The sequence below is a fragment of the Dipteris shenzhenensis genome, unplaced genomic scaffold (assembly GCF_047967505.1).
Source record: "Dipteris shenzhenensis isolate YYH24624 ecotype China unplaced genomic scaffold, Dip_SZ_1.0 scaf0188, whole genome shotgun sequence".
Taxonomy (NCBI): domain Eukaryota; kingdom Viridiplantae; phylum Streptophyta; class Polypodiopsida; order Gleicheniales; family Dipteridaceae; genus Dipteris; species Dipteris shenzhenensis.
The window spans coordinates 31944-38451 of record NW_028239494.1 but is presented as its reverse complement, the minus strand read 5'-3'; the positions used below and the strand labels follow the sequence as shown (position 1 = coordinate 38451).

Genomic DNA, 6508 nt, shown 5'->3' with positions numbered 1-6508 from the left:
TCCTAGAAGAAGCGAATGAGATGAGGGAAGGAAATTAGGATGGTATAGTGACGATTAGAGAAGGGAATTAGAAAAGAGGATTCGATTACGGGGATTCATCCACTTAGTAATTTACTTCGTGAATTCCCCTCCTCACCATATAAATAATATATGAAATCATACTGTTGGAGACTCCTCCGGTGGTTCTACAATACCCCACGTCGCTCCCCGGATAGAGCTTACGAAGCTAGTAAGCGACTACAATCCGTAAGAGAAGACTCTTCCTATTATCTAGAAACAATATCATCTACGGAAGATTCGTCACAGGCTGCGGTAGCTCATACGGATGCAGAACCTAGTAAATCTCTATCTACTATATATCGGAGTCTTTTAGAATGTAGGATCAGCATATCTGTATCGAAGATTCGGAATAGTCTTAAGTTCTTTATCAGGAGGAAGCAACGCCAGTTGCTCCTGATCGGGAATTATCCTCCTACCTCCCGTGGGAAAGAAATATCGACAGAGGAAAGGTCCCGTGATGCATCTCCATCTCACCCCCCAGTTGCTCTGCCTCTTCAATCAGCGCCTCCACTGGTTCGTCTAGATCCCTGCAGGGTGGGGAGGAAACCAAACATAATTGGTGATTTATCGCAAAATCCACCAGGGGATAATCCTTTGGCTCCTGCGGGTAAATATGTGTCAAGAGAATCGAGTAAGACGGAACAAATGAATAGGAAATTGGCTCGGATCGAAGCAACTCCAAATGATCCTGATTCCTGGACACGGCACCGTCCCACAACTTCTCCGTCACTCCAAATAAATGATAACTCAAATGATAAATTTTCTGTCCGCAAATCAGTGGATTCCCCCAGTAGTACAACGGCTTATGAGTCTATAAGTCTGATGCCACGGTCCATAACTCGTACTTCATCAAGGTTCAACACAGAGTTGACGGGTCAATCGAGTTCATTAGTACTTAACGATTCTGAATTGGCTAAATATCAAGCAGTAGCTCCTATTCAATATATCGGATGTCTATTACTTCTCCCTTCCGCGATTCCAATTGTCTTGAAGAATTGGTTTCTAGAACCTCGGATCAGAAATTGGTGGAATACCTTCCAGTCACAAATATTTATTAATTCTTTCCGGGAAGAGGTAGCTCTCAAACGACTTCAGGAGATAGAAGGCTTACTCCGGTTGGGTGAAACAATGAGAGGCTCTGTATATACCTAATTACAAGACTACGGCACAGATGTGTATGACAAAACTATTCAATTGGTGGTAATATGTAACGAGGGAAACACCCAGATAATCTCGCACCTAGTAACCGACGTAATTAGCATTGCCACCTCGATCTGCTTGTTCGTAGTAGGTAAAGAAAGACTCGCAGTTTCAAATTCCTGGATTCGGGAGTTATTCTATAGCTTAAATGATACGACGAAAGCGTTCTCTACTCCACCATTAACGGATTTATGTATTGGATTTCACTCCCCCCACGGTTGGGAAATAGTTGTAGATTCTCTCCTGGAACATCTGGGATTCGCTCACAACAAATATGTAATCTCTTGTTTCGTCTCAACCTTCCCGGTTATTTCAGACACAGTCTCCAAATATCGGATTCCTCGCCATTTGAGTCGTATATCTCCTTCAATCGTAGCGACTTATCACACAATGAATGAATGATAATCACTCCACCGAGTATCTGCCAGTTGCATCCAACGGAGTAGACTCACTTCTCGTAGGAATTGGATTTTATTATCCTCTTCTGGTATTGGGTAGTGGGAGGATAAAAATTTGCAATTCCCGCAATCGTCGGGATATCAGAATACTCCAAAAGAGGGGAGTAATATTTTACCTATGATGTCAAGAAACAATCTATTTGTGAGAAACCCTAATACTAATAATCGAACTATGCGAAAGAGAAGTAGTAAGGACTGGATGGCGAAGTGGTTGACCCTGTCATTTCCAATGTTGATCACTCTGGATGGAATGAATCGTCCATCCGTATCAAATGCATATCCGATTTTTGCGCAATAGAATTACGAGGATCCACGAGAAGCAACTGGACGTATTGTATGTGCTAATCGTCACTTGGCTAAGAAACCCGTGGATATTGAGGTTCCGCAATCTGTTCTTCCCAATACTGTGTCCGAAGCAGTTGTTAAGATTCCTTATGATATGTAGATAAAATAAGTACTTGCAAATGGTAAAAAGGGAGGATTGAATGTAGGCGCCGTACCGATCCCACCCGAAGGGTTTGAATTGGCTCCTTCTGATCGTCTTCCAACCGAAGCGAGGGAGAAATTAAGTAAACTTTCGTTCCAGAGCTATCGCCCCGATAGAAAGAACATGATAGTAATAGGTCCGGTTCCGGGTAAGCTATATAGTGAAATCGTATTTCCGATTCTCTCACCGGATCCTGCCGTTGATAAAGAGGTACACTTTTTAAAATACCCCCTATATGTTGGAGGGAATAGGGGAAGGGGACAGATCTATCCCGATGGAAGTAAAAGCAATAATACGGTTTACAACGCTTCGGCGACGGGAAGGATAACTAGAATAACACGTAGGGAGAGGGGGGGTGGATACGAAATCACTACCCAAGAGACATCGGGGGGTCGTGAAGTAGTTGATACTGTACCTCCCGGTCCCGAACTTATCGTTTCGGAGGGTGAATATATTAAAGCTGATTAACCATCGACCAATAACCCTAACGTGGGTGGATTCGGTCAAGCAGAGGCAGAGATTGTACTTCAGGATCCATTACGTGTTCAAGGTCTTCTACTTTTTCTTGCATCGGTTACTCTGGCCCAGATATTCCCAGTGTCAAAGAAGAAGCAGTTCGAGAAAGTCCAATTGGCGGAGATGAATTTCTGAGTCCATACTTTTCGGATGTGAACCATCCGGAAAGGGTTGGTAATTGACTGTAAATCCGACGAGTCAAAGACAAATTCTGGATTTCTACCTCTTCTATACGTCTAAACGAAGCGATAAGTACAACTCTTGTGGTATCATTTGGAGCCGGTTGAGTCCAGTTAGCAGTAAGAATAACTGGAATTCTTCAAAAACATATTCGGTGATGAAACCAAGTTTTCAATAATAGTCTCCCCGACAGGTATCAGAAAATATATCCAATTTTGCTAACTATTTTTTCTATTCCGATATCGGTGGTGGCGGGTGAGCCACCGCCACCGTGTACTCCCCCCAATTTACTATGAGGAAATCGACCTGGAATTGGATTTAAACCTCAGGTCGAGTCCTTCCTTCTTCCTCCCGAGTCCAGAGATTTAATGTGATATGATTCCCCCCATCCCTCGATCTCTCGAAGAATCAGACGAGTGACTCGTGGGTTGGTTTGTTATCAAAAGCATATGCACCCTCCCAATCCCGGTAGGAATCTGTCCCATACTTATCAAATGATTGCAATAATTACCGCCCCTTCATCCAATTGCGATCGATTCTTCGGGAGAGAATCGATCGAATAACCTACTCACCCGAGTACGGTACCAGAATTTGACTCTGCTGAGGCGGAGTAGCATATACAGCTGGGGGGTTGTCGCACCCGGAGCAGTAGAACAGACTCCGGAAGAGGGGGTTGACCCGTTTCCGGACCTATGAACCCCCGGGATCCGGCACATCTTTTCACCTGCGAGTAGGAAGAATTTCCCAATGCTTATTCATTCTCAGAGGGATGATCCCAATCCCGAATAGGCTCCATGAAAGAATATTCCCAGTAGACCTATCACGAGTATACCAGCTACGGTACCTATAAGCCACAGAGGAATCCTTCCAGTGGTATTGGCCATTTGTCCCACCCCCCTCCCTTTTTGATTTCATTATTTAGTCACGACTCGAGACACGAACAGTCACAAATAAATCAGGTCTTAGTTTTTCCCAATTGGGGTTATCAAATCTCTTCAGTTTCTAATTGAAGAAGTAGTTGGAAAATGAGACGGCAAGTACGAAGATCAATAAGAGTCCCCGATAAAGGCTTGTACGATTCAATTCCACACTCTGTTTATTCGGGTTCGGTTGCGTCGTGGATTTATAGCTTATATAGGGATTATCGCTGAATGAATTGCATTGCCGATATAGAGCCTGGAAAAAAAACTGTAGGTACAGCTAGTCCGTGGACGGCTAGCCACCTAACGGTGAAAATCGGATAAGTTCTATCTGGAGTCGTTGGTACCTCCTGAGATCTAGTAAATGCATCAGCTTGTTCCAGCGAATCGAAGCGGCCAGTTACTAAAGGAACTTCTTGTCGGCTCTCCGTAAAATATTCATTTGGGCGGGGACTTCCAGAAACGTCGTAAGCCAAACCTGTACTGACGAATAACCAACCTGCAATAGACGGAGAAGGTATAGTAATGCTATGGATGACCCAGTATCGAATACTAGTAATAATGTCAGCAGAAGGACGTTCTCCCGTATTCCCAGACATGTTCAGCTCCGTATATCCCTGCGGGATTAAGGAGGATTGCTTGCCGAGAGGTGTGAGTACCAGTAGATGGAGAATCTACCGGTATACCTGAGCGATCCCCGTTAAGTTGTCATTATTATACCGAGGGTATACCCGAAACATACTGGATTAGTATAGCTAGCCCCCCCTCGAAGCAGCAATATTCCTCTTATTTCGCCGGATAAATAAACGAGTTGTAAATAAACCGAGCGGAGAAACCGTAATTCCCCCCCTCCCCCCCGAGTATACAAATCTATCAGTATTTTCTCCGCGTTTTAGGAGAACCTATGGAAAGAATATGATTCTTTTTTTTTCCCCGATTGTTCAATTGGAGGTTCCGATGCTTCCGGTGAGTCTCAACGCGCGTGGTTAACCCACCACGTCTAAGTTTCTTTCGAATGACTTCCGTATCAAATCCTGCCATTAGAACTATAGGATTCTCCATCGAGAACTCGGGGGAACCTGGTCATGTAGGGGTATCTGATACATATAATTGAGATATTAATATCCAATCTTGTCTTGTTCCTCTTTCTGGGAAGATTCGATTCCTCCCACTCATTCAGAGGTTGGAGATATTTCGATGAACTGTCGATCCCATTCCCAGCTTCTGAAACGCGATCTTCTCGTCGGATAAACTGCTCTCATATGTCTACCAAGCTTCGAATCCCCTTTCGATAGTTCCGAGTAACCAATTATTTTTCTACTAACCTATCTGCTAAATCAATTTGGTACTTAAATCTATGCTTACTCCACCGAGTCACTTCGCTTTTCTATCGTCCGCACCAATCTCAACTTCAGTATTATTTGTTGGATTGAATAAGATCCGGCTTATATGATACAAGAGTATCAGCTTAGAAGGAACGAGGAGTGCCCATTAGCACTTACTGATCCGCCGCACTTACCAATCATCTATTACCAATTAATACCTGAATCTTTTTCGGTAAGTATTTGTACTAAATGTATGTGAACCCAAATGGTTGAAGCACTGCTATCCGGAATTGTGTTGGGTTTGATCCCAATAACTCTAGCTGGATTATTTGTAACTGCATATTTGCAATATCGACGTGGCGACCAACTAGATATTCGGTAGAAGACGGAGACTCATTTGCCATATCCTTCTCCCATTCCTAAGATCTCTCTGGTAATCCAGAGGGATCGGGAAATGCAAATTCTTAGTATGTGTGGGTATTGGTCGAACCAGCTGATACCGACTTGAGTCGGAGAAACACGCCCTGTAGGATTTGAACCTACGACATCAGGTTTTGGAGACCTGCGTTCTACCGAACTGAACTAAGGGCGCTCCATTCCCCACGTAAGCCAGTTTCCATTCTAATCAGAATCTGCGGACATCCGGACACGGGAATAGAATCAGACTCTTAATCGGAGTGGTTCTTTCACCGACCAGGAGAGAGGAAGATAAATGGAATGTCTCTTGGGGGGAATCAGTTGAATAACACAAACAATCTACCCAGATGGATTTCTCTTGTCACCAATTTCTCACCAATATCATTTTGGGATGTACGGGGAACAATAGGGATGACAGGATTTGAACCTGCGACATTTTGTACCCAAAACAAATGCGCTACCAAACTGCGCTACATCCCTATTGGTCTCGATCTCCGACTGGCATTCTCGGTATTGAGACGCGTGATCCAAGTAATTATAACTGATAGCCACAGAACTTGACTACCCACTTAAGAAGTAACCATGTCCCGAGAGGATGTCGCCTCCGAATCATTCCCAGACCGGAAGAATCCGATTCCCTTACTGGGGTTGGTCGTGGTAAAAATACTGGAAGAGACACATCATCTTCCTAGTCGATTGAAAAACGAAGGAGAATTCACAATGCAAGATGTAAAAATTTATCTTTCCACGGCCCCCGTGTTGGCTACGATATGGTTTGGGCTGCTAGCCGGTTTACTAATAGAAATAAATCGATTCTTTCCAGATGCCTTGATATTTCCATTTCTCTAGTCGGGGGGAGGCGGGGGTTGAGCAAAACAAAAGTAAGGTGGGAGAAATAGATCGATTTCCGTGAGGGGAGCAGTGAGCGATCCATTCATTACTGGA

General features: G+C 44.0%; 2 non-coding genes across 2 annotated transcripts; both read right to left on the bottom strand.

Annotated features, from left to right (window-relative positions):
- Positions 1-5664: 5664 nt before the first annotated feature.
- TRNAW-CCA (transfer RNA tryptophan (anticodon CCA)) lies at positions 5665-5738 on the bottom strand. The gene has a single exon. It is a non-coding gene; the product is annotated as a tRNA-Trp (tRNA).
- A 231-nt stretch (positions 5739-5969) lies between these two features.
- On the bottom strand, positions 5970-6043 carry TRNAP-UGG (transfer RNA proline (anticodon UGG)). Its single transcript has one exon. It is a non-coding gene; the product is annotated as a tRNA-Pro (tRNA).
- Between the last annotated feature and the right edge of the window lie 465 nt (positions 6044-6508).